We start from the raw sequence: 13,513 nt of genomic DNA on the forward strand, positions 1-13,513 counted from the left end.
TTCCGAGATGTCTGCAGTTTGGGAGAAACACAATAGCAATGCCCAAGTAAAGTGTTAAAAACTAACACTTCGAACATGAACACAGAATATTAAAAAACCATGTGCCTTTGATAAAAGTAACATCAAATGAAAGACAGGAAACATGTCAGTAATATAACCAACGAAAATGGCTAGGAAAACAAACACACTAGTTGAAGTGTTTTTGATTTACATGTTGTAAAAGATACCTACAGAACACTTTGAAAATATGACTTCAATAGATACACCAAGCAATTACATTGTGTTTGTGTTGAACTTGGAACACATAGGAGTCACGATGCCTGATAATAACCAATTAAGCCAATATTAAGAACTGGATGGAAGACGTTCGATAAAAATGACATCAGAGATAAATCTGTTGTAGCCATTTTAGGATAAGTTTTGAAACACCTAAACAACAGACGGAAGTCTGCAGCTAACAGCTAAATTGACAGTAAGAATAGAAAAGAAGTCAACAGAAAGAATGACTAGAGATAATTAGCTTACATCAGCAGAAAACTTCAAAGGATAAACCATTTAAAAAGGTATAAAAATAGAGCTTTTCAGATGGAAAATCAGAAGTCGCTGGAAAGGGCAAGCGATTCTCAACTTCAGAGGCATGCTCTGTAAGTTTTAAATTTTTTTGAATCTCGGGGATCAAAAAGGTACTTTTAATTTGATTTTGGTGGATATTCTGGAATAAGAATAATAGAAATGTAAAAATGTATGAAGTTAAGATTTGAGAATAAGGATCTCTGAAAATAAGAAATGTAAGCTATTTGTATTTTGAGCAGTTAAAGTTGCGATTGACTCAACAGCTGTTAACTGTATGTCGGCTCTTAAATAAATCTATATATTTTTAGAATTGTCTCAAGTAGTATTTCTGTATCAAACTCATGAACTCAATTTCTGTACACTCTTTTGTAAGGAGTTGCAGAATTCTGGTGGGGGGGGGGGTTCCAGACCCTCATAATATCCAGAAGGTTACAGTCTAGTTAAACTTATTAAAAGTGCTATCTGGAGGACGGTAACATCTTTACGTTGTTCCTTTCCTTTAGAGAGAGATAGTCTGAACCTTTAGACCCAATTAAGTGTCTTGTACAATTCAGCTATCTCTAACTTTAGTTGAAGGTGAATGCCTGGGGATTACGCCTAATCTGTGGTAGCCCAAAAAGGGCTAGGAATAGTAATTATCCCTTCAAGTTCACCCATTACATTTCTATCCCTGGGGCTGTAAAGGAGAGGGAGAGGGATGGGGGAGCACAGTGAAACCGGACTAGAAATATTTTGCTGGAAGGGAGTTTGGTAGGGTTGTGTAGGGGGTGATGTGTGAGTCAGCCTCACCACTGACTTATGAGCGGTTCGAATCGCTCCAACTCCCTTGATTCTAGACCTTGGGCTTATTTGGGGGGGGTGACAAAAGTGCAGCAGACAACTGGTTTTGGTGCAAGAAACTTTGATCTTTATTCAAGAAAGAAAATACAACATAACAATCTTATACTCTAATAAAGATGGGGAATATTTTAATAAATATGAGGGAAATACAGTAGAAAATACCTCACCCCTCCCAATCCCACTTCCTAGCTAAGTTGAACTCTAGAGGACCAGGGATAATGCTCACCAAACGAATCCTTGACAGTTGAGCTGGTTTGCGGTTTTGGGGTTCGCTGGATGTGTTGGTCGGTGTCTGCCGTACCCCGGACTTCGACTGCTGGTCAGTCTTTGCGAGTTCGCTGATGCGGTAGGGTGCGTTTTGGATTTATGGGGTGAGTACCCACTTTTCTTCTGTAGAGATAAGGTTTAGAGTTCCTTTTAAGTAAAAATCTTACCCGGGGTAAGTCAGGAATAGATTGTAGAGTGGAAAACTTTCAAATCTTCGGTTTTCTCCTGAGTTGTTTTACTTTGGTCGCAGTGGCTCGATATTACCAGGTTGGTTGGTGGTAATATTTTGTTGGTAGTTTCGTAAGGCTCTTATTGCCGTGATGTGTCCGATGATGTCCTGGGTCACTGAAGCTGTTGAACTTGGGTATATGGTAGAATGCTGCCCCATCTCAATACTCCGGTTTCTTCTTGTGTGTTGCTTCTAGAAAGAACTGTCTTCTTGAGAAAACAGGCCTTCAATTATACTTTGAGGGGCCTTCTAATCTGCGCACCAAATCAGTCCTAGTTTATTGTTTGATTTGGGCGGGCTTGTTAATGGTAACTTGATTAGAAATGTGTAAAATGGTTTTGGGATGCTGTACTGATTATTCAATGAGCTGTTGAGCTCCTAGTTAATTGTCATAGCTATACTCAGGTTTCGAGTCTCCTGTCTGAGCCCGAGATTTCTATGTAGGTTGACGAGGTGCTTTGCATTATGCATGTTTTGGATGGGTCCTGTGTTTTGGGTGGGGACTGCTCCTCCGTGGGTCGATTGTTAGGATGTTAATGTCTGATAGGGGCTGAGTGAGATTACACTGTTCCCCAGACAATTTGATTTACTCCAATACCCAAACTGTCTTTACAGAGGTTGATCCCATTCCCTGTTGCAGCCTTTTCTCCCTTTACAGGCCCAACATGCCTTTTAAAATTCCAAATCTTGGTTTCCGACCTTGAATCTCCCTCTATTAGGCCCAATGCATTTTTTATCATCCTGAAGCTTGTTAGAAAGAGTCCAAAGTCATTTTCCTTAGGATTTTCTTCTAGCTTTGGGGGATCTGTGAATTTTGAGAATCTTGCAGTTGCCAACTCTGGTTGGATGCCTTCCTGGAGTTATCAGCACATAACCTGTCACCTCCAACCATGCCACCCAGTCAAATAGCCTTTTCCCCCATCTGCAATACTCTTATAACTAATAAATAAGTTGTGGCGGAGCCACCAAGGGTCTCAGAACAATTGGTAATAATCCCTTTAACTACAGTATAGTGCAACCGCGGACTGCACCTTTAAACTGTACTGTATTGTGTTTTCCTGCACTCCACATGATGACGTCATGACGTTGATCACGTGGCCACCAGTGGCGCGAAGAACGTGATCAGCTTCCAGAATCTTCCAGTAGTCGTCGAGTGCCCAACAAGCTGTATAGACCTGTGTACCTTTTCTCCTGTAGTTTCCCTGTTAACTTCGTTGTTCATTAAAACCTGTTGATTTGATTCATCGAGTCGAATACCTTATTCAGATAGGAACCTCCGTTCCTACAAAGTGTTCAAAGAATTTTTTTAAAAACACATCCATTTTTTTTAATGCCCCTGTGATTCCTCTCCGGGGTTGCTCGCAGCAGTGTCCTGGGGATTGAGCTTCAATTCCTGGAGGCTCCAGGACAATCCTGGAGAGTTGGCAACCCTAGATTTGGGCACTCAAAAAATCATAAAATTATTTGCCACCAGTCCACCCAGTAAAACATGGACCTCTTAAACATGAGGAAAAGTTATAAAAAAGCAGAGCTGAAAATAGTTCTGGTTAGTGCTGCAAGAGATGAGATAAGATGGAAGGCAGTTGGAAGTGAAACTCTTTATCTAGCAGCGCAGCACTGGCCTGGTCTCATTTACATCTTGATAAGGATGTAGGATTGGAGGAAAGGCTTTGTGCAAGCTGTGGGAGGGGAGAAGCACGCAGGTGCCTTTTCAACTCCCAGCCTTATCCTGAAGCCAAACAGAATGACACTTTCAACCACAAGAAAAGATTTACATTCCTTGTGATTGAAAAATAGATTCTCCTTATAGGATATTGTGGATTGCATTAAAACATTGGAGTCATATTTGCTTCCATGCTAAAAAAATCTCCAGTGCAAAGCCCAAGCACTGACATGTGACTCTGCTACAAGCTCTCATGTCCTGTACTGGAAATAATTACACTGAGCGAGTCGCTGCGAAAGTGTGCAATTACGATGTCTATATGCAGCTTCAATTAAATAGCTGTGCTTTAATAGTGCACCGTTAATAGATCAACAATTTAGCTTGCAAATTTGCAAATATTTAATTTTTGAGACCTCCACCATCTAATGATCTGAATATAATTATTCATAGACAGCACCTCTAACAATAAATCAACACTATTTACAGGGAAAAATTGTACCAGACTGCAAAGAAATGGGGTGTGAAATTGAACCTTGCTGTGCCCGTTTCCTGAATGAAAAACAGGTGTAGAAAGGTCAAATTAAGGGGGCCTGACCAGCGCTCTTTATATGAATCACTGGAGGCTGCCACCAAAAAGGTACCTTTTTAAAAAAAATACTTACCTTAATGTGACATCAGGAGGAGCAGGAGCTTTCCTCCTGGATCAATATTAAAACTGGGGCTGCTGCCAGCCACCGCTTGCCCCCTCCCCCTTCTCCAATTGCTGCCTCCCCCCACCCACCCGGTCTCACCTTGGGCCCTTGGCTGGTGTCCCACCTGGATGATCTTCCTCCCCACCCCAACGACCACTGAGCTGCCTCTGAAGCCATGACTGGTGCCCACAGCTCACCGATACTACACTAAGAGGCTGGCGGCCCAGTTTGTGGTGGTCCTGCTGCCGGCTTCATTAGGTTCGTGCAATGTGCGTTGCATCCGGATCACGTCCCGATTTGGACGCAATCCAATTGCTAATGACCCTGAAATGCATTCTTAGTGCCTTTTAGAAAGGGTCGAGTTGTTCAGCTGCCGAATCCACAGAGAGTGCTTGCTGCCCTGCTGCTTCAGAATGTACACTACATCCATGGCCGTGACCGCCTTGCACTTGGCATGCTCAGTGTAGCTGACCACATCCCTGATCACATTCGCCAGGAAAACCTTCAGTGCCCCGCAGGTCTCCTCGTAGATCAGACCCGATATCCGGTCGACACCTCCACAGCGAGCCTTGCGGCGAATGGCTGGTCTGGCGATGCCTTGGAAGTTATTACAAAGCACTTAGCGATGCCACTTGGCTCCACCTTTGCCCAGTCCTTTGCCACCTTTACCTGTGCCAGACATGATGATTCTTGAAGAGCACTGCCGTTGCTGAGCGTCCATATAAAGCAGGCCCCAAAGTCAGCCACGTTGGTTCCTGTTTCTTAAAGCAAAGTCTGCATAAGAAGCAAACATTTTTAAAATTCATTCATGGGATGTGGGCGTCGGTGGCAAGGCAAGCATTTATTGACCATCCCTAATTGCCCTTGAGAAGGTGATGGTGAGCTGCCTTCTTGAACCGCTACAGTCTGTGAGGTGAAGGTACTCCCACAGTGTTGATAGGGAGTAGAGGTCGCAGGTTTGGGAGATGCTGCTGAAGAAGCCTTGGCGAGTTGCTGCAGTGTATCTTGTAGATGGTACACACTGCAGCCACGGTGCGCCGGTGGTTGAGGGAATGAATGTTTAAGGTGGTGGATGGGGTGCCGATAGACATAGATACTTCCTAAAGGGTTTTGAATGAGTAAATAGGGAGAAACTGTTTCCACTGGCAGGAGGGTTGATAACCAGAGGACACAGATTTAAGATAATTGCCAAAAGAACCAGAGGGGAGATGAGGAGAATATTTTTTACACAGCGAGTTGTTATGATCTGGAATGCACTGCCTGAAAGGGTGGTGGAAGTGGATTTAATAGTAACTTTCAAAAGGGAAGTGGATCTCGACTTAAAAAGGAAAAATTTGCAGGGCTGTGAGGAAAGAGCAGGGGAGTGGGACTAATTAGATAGCTCTTTCAAAGAGCCGGCACAGACAGGATGGGCCGAATGGTCTCCTGTGCTGGATAATGTTGTTATGATTCTATAAATGGTGTTGAAAAAGCGGAGGATGAAACTGAAAGAGTTAGTAATCTCAAGTTTAATGGTAAACATACCCAAGCAATGCAGAGCAGCATTAACAAAGCCAATAGAATGCTGAACTACATAAAGAAAAAGAAAGACTTGCAGTTATACAGCGCCTTTCATGAACACCGGACATCCCAAAGCGCATTACAGCCAATGAAGCACTTTTTGAAGTGTAGTCACTGTTGTAATGTAAGATGTGTAGCTAGGAAAATTAAATAAAAAAGTAGACATATCAAAAACATTGGAATATAAGTCAGAGGAAGTAATGATCAAACTTTATAGTGTTCTGGTCAGACTGCACCTTAAGTACTACATCCAGTTCTGGTTGCCAAGAAATAAGAGAGAAGTTCAAGCACTGCAGGGAGTGCAGAGAAGAGTTGCAAGGCTGATTCCCAGTGTATACGCTGTGCAGGGTTGGACACTCCAGGCCACTGAGCGGGAGCAGGACCTGGACTTGTAGTTCATGAATCATTCATTGAAGGTCTATGACCAGTATCGCGAGGCAGTTGTGAAATTAGATAGGGTGTTAGGATGTGTAGCTAGGAAAATTAAATATGAAACTAGAAGTACAATACAGTACTTACTTTGTACAAGGCCAGATCTAGCCACTCCTAGAATACTGTGCCCACTTTTGGTGGGGGATATCAAGACCATGGAAAAGGTTCAAAGGAAGTCTACTCGATTGATACCTAGCTTAAGGTTCCTTAGTTAGGATAGGCGTAGAAAATTGGAGACTTTTACTATGGAAAAGCATAGACTTTGAGTGGATATGAATGAGATTTTAAAAATAATTAAAAGATTAGATTATGTTCAAATGGATGTTATTTGAGCAAGATAGGCAGGGGAATACCAGGGAGCATCATTGCAAGTTGTGAAAACATGTGGTTAGGTTAGATGCCAGGAAATATATCTTTTTGCAGAGAGTTGTTGATCTCCGGAATAGGTTGCCAATATGTGTCACAGATCCATACATTACAACAGTGACTGCATTCAAATAGTACTTCATTGGCTTTGAAGCACATTGGGATGCCCTGAGGCCATGACAGGTGCTATATAAATGTATGTTCTCTCTCTTTCAGTTCATCCAGTGAGTAGCTAAGCCATACAGTCCAAACAAGGTCTCACATACAAACCACAGAGCTCAATTGAAGTTCATTTCAGCTCGGATGGAGATAGAGGTGCTAAAATTAGCCCTAGTGACCCTAGGTTAGAAAGGGGAAATCGAATAGTGATCTCGCGCTTGAGCCATCATCCAGCTAGCGCTGCTGAAAAATGCATATGTGTGGCTGTCAGTAGGCATGCAGCCAGGATTGTGGAATGACCCCCACACAGGCATACTGATCACTTACTGCGCAGATACAATTGGACTCCACAGCAGTTAGTGAGCATATGGGAGAACCTACATGATTTGACTCATTTCATCTTACCCGCTCAGCAAGACCAGACAAATCTAATGCATTCTTGGTGTTGTGTTCTTTCACAGGCCTCTCCTTCAGCATGGGGCCTGATTATGAATGTGCAGGTACTGGCACAGCTTGCCTGACAGGTGAACTGTGAGGAGTGGTAGGTCAGTTGCGATCTCTTGGACTGCCGATAGTGTAGGGTGTTCTTGCATCCTAGGTAGCTCAGCTAAGTTGGGTTGGGACTGTAAGCAGTGGAGCTGTACCGATACTGGGAATGGGTTGCTGAAGAACTATTGGGTCTCCTGGGAGTGAACTTAGTTCTGTGAGAAGTGAGCTGGATCTGGGTTGAAACTTCATGGGTATTATCTAGAGGATCTTGCCTACAGTACTGGGTCTGGGGGAATGATAGGGACAGTGCTGGTGGGATGCCACGTGTCAGTAACTGAGAGATTGTGGGCAGAACTCGTGCACAGTGGGTATGGCCCTACATATTGGATGAGAGGATCAGGATTATCCGCAATGTCCTCTGTGGTGGAATAATCATGGTGGGACACCAAGAGGCAACCAGCACCTGTGGAACTGGACCCAGCAAGGCGTCACTGCCTTAAAGAGTGGAGTGGAATAGAAAAATTGACCAAAAAAAAACTTCAATCTCTTATTTTTAAGGCTGCATACAGTGACTCCACAACTCCCGGCCAGAATGGAGATGATTGGGTAATTCCCCTGTCAATCACTGCTGTAATTAATTTTATGCACATAATTTGTATTATGTAACTATCCTCCACTCATTGCATTTTGCTGACGAAATAATCTTGCTTTTATCAGGAGACATTGCTGTAGTTTTGGTCATGAGTCCTGTTTGTTGTAGTGCATAAAGACTTTGTTTAAATAGACTGTTTGCTTTCTGCTGAGTAAATAGACTCTGCTTGCTGAAAAAATATACTGTTTGCTATAACTCGTGCCTTAAATCCTGCCACGCCTCCAACTCATTGGTTGACACAGTGTAACTCATTGGCTGACACAATGCTGTCACTACTCACGCCGTATTTTTAAAGTAGTCCATCAAAATTATATTAGAGTTCAACAGATGACACTTGCCCTCTAAAAAAAGGGCTGTTTGAGTTAGCTGAGTACCTGGGATTGCTCATAATGTTTGGCAGGACTATTGAATGATCAAGGTTCAAGACCGGATGGGGGAAGGGGATGGGATTTTCTCCATCTGGTGTTATCTCTACCTTATGTCTGTACGTTTCATGTTGCTACGTCAAATGAGCTCTAATCCTTCTGAAAGTTCTGGATTTTGACAAGCAATGTACCTCTTCATACATTTTCTAATCCCCTTCTGAAAGGTACACAACTGAATTGTCACATAATACTAATATATTATGAAACTATGGGGCCGATAATGCTATCCCGATTCAGTACCTTCTGAAGTGTTACGCATCAGGCCATGGCCGCGTCTGCGGGGCTACAAACTGACCTTGTCATATTAATATTTAGATGGCGCTTTTAGCATATGACGCAATGGGAGAATGCCAAGGTCACAGGAGCAGGTTCTTGGGTGCCAACAGCTGTCAAAGGGCTGCAGTGTGGCCAGTGGAGGTCATGTTGCAGAAGGTCCTGCAATGAAGGGTGGGCATATGTTGGAGATGAGGTCATTCAGCAAAGCAAACAATTCTTTTTTTTTGCAGGCCTCTTTTGAAATGTCCATTGCAACTGGGTGCTGAGCAGAATATGAAGCTTAGCTTTAACGAATCTTGCACACACAATGTGCTCTATGCACTAATAGTGATTGGGACCCACACTATGGGGCACTGCACAGAGTTAGTAGCTTACATTGCAGAGGTATTGCTAGAGCTGGTTATGAGTAATGAGGTAACTGAGATAGATGAGCTAAATGTGGGGGTAGTGACCACAATATGATAATGTTTAAGGTCCAACTACAAAGAGGAAAAGTCAGTCCAAAAACCAGAACACCAGATTGGATTAGAACATATTTTAGAAAGATGAGGAGCGAGCAAACTGAGGTGAGAGGGAAGGAAATATTGGCACACAGGATTGTAGAGCAACAGGGGGATGTTTTATAAAAGTTGTAAAGGTGCAAAATAAGTTTATCCCATTAAAAAAGGAGGAACTTACTAGTAAATTCAGGATGGCATGGATAAAGAGGTTAGAAACTAATTAAAATTGAAGGACTATAAGAATGATAATAATGATGAAGAAAATAAGAAAAGAGATTTAGAGCAGGATATGGAAAAGCTCAGAAGGAACAGTAGCGTATTTTACCAATAGATCAGTAAAAAGAGAATTATTAAAAAGTGAGGTGGGACCCCTGAAAGAAGAGGATTGTGAATTTAGAGACGATGATCAAAAAATGGTGGAGATATTTAATAAGTACTTTGCATCGGTCTTCACTAAAGAGAAGGATATCAGAAAGGAGGGCATGTGGTTGAGAGCGAGATGAGTGATATTGTGATGGAAAAAAGGAAACATTTTGATAAAGTCAGTTGGGCTGAAGGAAGTCTAAGCACCAGGGCCCAATGGGATGCATCCAAGGATCCGGAGGTAGATGAGGGAGGAAATTACTGAGGCCCTAGAAGTTATATTTCAGGCTCTATTGAATGTGGATGTGTGCCAAAGGACTGGAAAGTGGCCATTGTAGTACCCATGTTTAGTAAGGGAGACAGAGCTAATCTGAGTAGTTACAGGCCAGTTAGATTAAGATCTAATTAACGGAAAAAGGATAATTGTGTTTGACAAACCCCATAGAATTTTTTGAGGAGATAACAGACATGGTAGTTGGGAGAAATGCAGTGGATGTAGTTTACAAGAACTGTAGGAAAGCCTTAGACAAGTTACCACACAGGAGATTATTAGAGAAGATTAAGGAGTATGGAATTAGAGGAGAACAGCAATTAAGTTACATAGGTCCGTAAATAACTCTGAGGTGCGTTCAGAGTGGGGGGGGTGATATGGAGTGGGACACCCAGAAGAACTTTCACCGCATTGGTCTATGGCATTTTAACACGGCCACCTAATTATAATATTACTTCTGGGTTTGGAGTCAAATGTATGGCAGCGGGTGTGCTGCGGATCAACATGACCCGATCTCACCTCGAGTGTTTAAAGGGCCAATCCAAAGATGGAATTTGGAGGAGTTGGGAGGTTTTGCCTAGAGACAGCAATTGCAGAAGATGGACTCAGGACACTCACAGGCTGCGCCCAGTCTTAACAATGCCTTGCTTGAAGTACCACTGGGAGCAGTGATTTCCATAGATCTGACAGTTAACACCTGCAGAGGAGGAAACGCTGGAGATCAGTGGCATTTTGGCGTCCCTAGCCATCAGAGATGAGGAGCTGGGGACCTTCCAGCTACCTGGTAACAAAATTAAATATGTCATACAACCCTGTTGTGTTGACTTTGTTGTGTATGTACCTTTAAGAGAAGAACTGATTCTATACTGCAGTACCGGCGGTGACACCCCTGTATATAAAGCCATAGCAGGCTTCTGTACTTCAGTCTTAAGTTACCCTCTGTTCAGTTTGCACAGCATTGTTGGCTGTGCAGCTGCAAGCACGAGCAGAGGGAGCAGCCAGACTTTGGAGAGTGGGTTAAAGTGGTGGTCCCCTGACCAGGAAGAGGAGGAGAACGTTGGACCACCACCACCACCAACTCCACCATCATTACATCAACTGAGGTGCCTGGAGAGAGAGGACAGAGGAGGAGAAGGAGAAAGGAGGCCTACATCAACATCAACCAGGGGAGAGGCCTTTTCTATCACTGCCTCCCCAAATTGGCCTCCACTTCAGGAGAGGGAGAGAGGGGAGAGAAACCAACTGCTTGAAAGGAGGGAAGAAAACTTCATCCGGAACATCTACAGGTGGGTGTTATTTGGGGCACTCTCCCAAGACTTTGTATTTTAGGTGGGGGGAGAAAAGAAGAAGCAAGGCCGGATCATCAAGGGGTGTAGTGTGTGTGTGTGTGTGGCTCTTGTTAAAAGCTAGGCCACACACACCACTAATTAGCATCCCTTCTATTGCCTGCCCTGGGAGAGCTTGGAGCTGCCCAAGGTGAAGTCCTTAATTTAATTTAATTACATCGTTAAGACCTGTTGCAGGACTGAGCCTGGGCTTCTCCAGCTTTTCCAGGTGAAGACGTCTTCTCCCCCTGCCAGAAGACCACCACCACCAAAGACTTTTTCCATCGGAGAGTGCAACCCTGCCAACACCCACCCACCATCCTGAGTGGCAACACTGCCCTTTGCGGCCTCCCTCCTTCCCACCCCCCCACCTCTCTCTCTCTCTTTGTCTCTCTCTGCCTGTCTTTCTAAGGCACCTTAGTTTCATCTATTTTATTAATTGCCAATTGAGCAGAGGGGAGAGGGCCCCTCTCCCAATTTAAATCAATAAGGAGAGAGGTGTGTCCTCATTTTAATCAGCTCCCTCTGCTCAATAGAGGACAAAAAAAATATATATATACACCGAGGCCATTAACATCTTCAGGCCTGTGACTTGGGGTGAGTGTAGCCCTTAAAAAAAGCACCCCAGAATGGCGACTGCGTCTTCGCCGGTGGCGGGGCCAGCCGGGACCTATGCGAGAGTGGTAGCCACAGCCACAGCTGCTCCCGCTGTTCCTGCTGCCCCGTCACCTTTTCGATTAATAACAAAAAAGCTTGGGGTGAAGAGCTACACTCACCCCACTATGACCATCGAGGCCTGCGTCAAGGCCATGGCTGGGGTTGTCGGCCCCTCAGCCATCGTCGCGGCCTCGAAAATGTATGGGAAGGCTGTGTTCTTCCTGGGGTCGGAGCGGGCGGTGTCCCTGGCTGTCGCCAAGGGGCTCACCGTGGGCGGGACCTTCCTGCCGGTGGATCCTCTCGAGGCCACCGCGCAGAGGATCATTATTTCCAACGTCCCGCCCTATGTTCCTGGTGAGCTCCTCCTTCCCCATTTGCGACAACTTGGGGAGGTGAGGTCGGGGATCATGCCCATCCCGCTCGGCTTCCGGGAGGCCAGCCTTCGCCACGTCTTCTCCTTCCGGCGCCAGCTGTTTATCCAGCTGGCGCGGGAGGAGGACACTGAAGGGGCGTTCGTCGTCCTCCACGAGGGGACCGCCTACCGCGCCTTTTGGACGTCGGACGGTGTGAGGTGCCATGCCTGCAGGGAGGTGGGGCACATCAGGAGGAACTGCCCTGCCTCCAAGGCCGCCGGATCATCTCGTGCGGCCGAGGCTGGCGCCGCCGCCGCCGCCCTTCCCCCCGGATCTGCCCGCGCGTCAAGTACGTCTGATGCGCGGTTGACGTCGGGGGCCGATGCCACCAAGGCCTCCGGCGGGGGGGAGGGAGCGTGTCCGGCCGGAAAGAAGGCGCGGGGAAAAAAGAAGCACCTTAGGGCAGGTCCCCCCGTGGATGGTGAGCCCTTGCCCCTTGAGCCCCTTACACCCACGCTCCTCGCGGAGTTGATCAGGGTAGATGTGAGCAGGAGGGGCCCCGTGCCCGAGCCTGTGGCCGCAACCGCCGCAGCGGTAATGCCAATACCTGCGGCCGGGCTCGGGCCCGAGGAACCCGACAAACCTGCTCCGCCGGAGGGAGTCGAGGAGGAGGCCTTTGCAGACATGGAGGTCTCCCTCGCTCCCTCCGTGCTAAAAAGAAGGCGCGACCCCCTGGATGAGGAGGAGGACCGGGAGGAGGAAGGTCCCTCCGAGCAGGGGGAGTCGTCGCCCGCCGCGGGTACTGCGCCCCCCCGCCCCCCCCAGCGCTGTCGTCATCACCAGCGATCGGCAGGGGTCGCCTGTCCCTCGGGAGGCTGAGGCAGATGTGTCTGTCCAGCACGTGCCTCCCGGGGATGGGGATGAGACCCTGCCCGTGGGGGGGGTTGCGGAACAACCCGCGGCAGTAATTGAAGTTGACCTTTTATCGGTGTCGTTACCCCTCGCCGGGTCGGGCAGCCTGGGGGCTGGGTCGGGCGAGCTCGAGGTTAATGAGCTCGCCCAATGCGACCCGGACGTCTCCCAGGGGATGCTCATCCTGGTAGAGCTTTTAATTCAAAACCCCCCGTCCGCTGGGTCGGAGGTTGGTGGCGGGGAGGAGGATGGCCCCCTGGCTGCGTCTCTGGTGCCGGACGTACTGGAGGAGCTGGAAATTGTTCTCTCCCCGGTTTCTCCGGTCGTTCCGGCATCTGAGGCGGAGGGGAGCTCTTAACCGCCGCCGTCTTCTGGCCCGGCACCCCTAGAGGAGCCCAGGGAGAAATCCTCTGCCGCCGATCCTGGGGGTGGGATCCAGGCGGAGGCGGGGCTGGCTGGCGCGGCCGAGTCGTTCGCTTCGCACTGCGCGGCGGACGGGTCGGCCGCTG

The sequence above is a fragment of the Somniosus microcephalus genome, chromosome 4, assembly GCF_052327205.1.
Source record: "Somniosus microcephalus isolate GS21.2 chromosome 4, FLI_Smic_1.0, whole genome shotgun sequence".
Taxonomy (NCBI): domain Eukaryota; kingdom Metazoa; phylum Chordata; class Chondrichthyes; order Squaliformes; family Somniosidae; genus Somniosus; species Somniosus microcephalus.